Source organism: Brachycentrus maculatus, unplaced genomic scaffold, assembly GCF_059751285.1.
Source record: "Brachycentrus maculatus isolate JH-2025_06_01 unplaced genomic scaffold, ASM5975128v1 h1tg000156l, whole genome shotgun sequence".
NCBI classification, from domain to species: Eukaryota; Metazoa; Arthropoda; class Insecta; order Trichoptera; family Brachycentridae; genus Brachycentrus; species Brachycentrus maculatus.
Genome location: NW_028280909.1, coordinates 463,613 through 465,000, shown reverse-complemented (window position 1 = coordinate 465,000; position 1,388 = coordinate 463,613). Strand labels below are relative to the sequence as shown.

The following is a 1,388-nucleotide window of genomic DNA, read 5'->3' as shown; positions in this document are numbered from 1 at the left end:
TCAGACTTCCATATTCTTCTTCATCTTCGATGAGATGTCAAAAAATAGTATGAAAATAACTCCTGTAATTGGAGATAATCCAGATTTTGTGAACAAGTATTTGGACACACTAAAAATGTTGTAAATTTAAAAATGTTTAAAAACCTGCCATATTCTATAATTTAAAAAAAGTTACCCAGTCACATATACAATCGAAGGGATGATCCAAATTTTATATTTAAACATTTAAAGTTACATCCGGTACGTGGAATATTGTGGATGAGTTTCATCGTTGAACAAAAAACTAGACAAAAATTTAAAAATCTTCTAGTACACAACATGATACACGATTTACCCACAACGAAGGTTTGATAGTCCCAAGAATTAACAATAAATATGGGAGTCCAACACTGCAATATATCGTTCCAAGCATTTTTAATTAGTTGCCGACGGATGTTAGAGGTCAAAATAAAATATGGAACAAAGGCAAAATAAATGAATGTGTATTAATTCTATGAAAATTGTATGATTGTTTTATTTAATTTTTTCTTTCTTTTATGTGTGTATATTAGGTTAAAATAGATAAAAACGAATGTAAAAAGAACTCCACCGACAAGACACATAAGGTGGCTTGGTGGGTCTCTGCAAAAATAATATTTTTATAATTTCTGTAAATAAATGTATTCAGTTTATTTAAAAAATATGTGACTCAAATCGAGATGAAGCATCTATCGTTTTTATACGAAAGAGGATGGAATTCCGAGTATTCCATAGTTTAAGCCAAATTGTTTTTCAAATTCTCAACTGAGGCTTATTCAAAACAAACTTAAGATACATATAAATCTGCACTTTGTTTCACTTTAATGTGTCGGGTTGTTGTCCCGTGGTTAGTGTCGCGGACTCTTAAGTCAGAGTTTCTCGGTTCGAACCCACTCTACCACGATTTGATATCTATTTCTAATAATAAGGCTCACAGAAATAGTATGAAATTGAAATATTTGTGTAAATCATAAAAGCACAAATATTACTCTTCTTAAAAAAATAATAAAATTTTATTCGGAACCTTTTTCTAGATGTTACTTTGTTGCTACTGTCTTCAAAACAATGAAAATAACTTCAGAAAACGTATCAAAGATTGCTATCTCTGAAAACTATGTTTATTTAAGATTTGAAAACAATTGAAGGTGGTTCAATTTGTGATAATGTCATTTTCTGTAAATTTCTATGAAAATTCGACAAAAATTTAAAATGTGCACAATTTTTACTGAAAATATTTAGGTCCGCCTCCGTAGTGTAATGGTCAGCACGCTCGGCTACCGTTCTGGAGGTCCCGGGTTCGATTCCCAAGGGGGGTAAAATAAATTTAAGTGATTTTTTCACTGTAATATTTATTCAATATTTATTCAATA

At 30.4% G+C, this 1,388-nt stretch overlaps 1 protein-coding gene across 1 annotated transcript in view; it reads right to left on the bottom strand.

Moving 5' to 3' along the window:
- LOC148308614 (solute carrier family 2, facilitated glucose transporter member 6-like) overlaps positions 1-1,085 on the bottom strand; it is a 14,957-nt gene extending 13,872 nt beyond the window's left edge. The window contains exon 1 of the mRNA XM_088261466.1: positions 1,043-1,085. The gene's annotated coding sequence lies outside the window, so the exon portion shown is untranslated. The remainder of the gene's footprint in view (positions 1-1,042) is intronic.
- Positions 1,086-1,388: the final 303 nt, after the last annotated feature.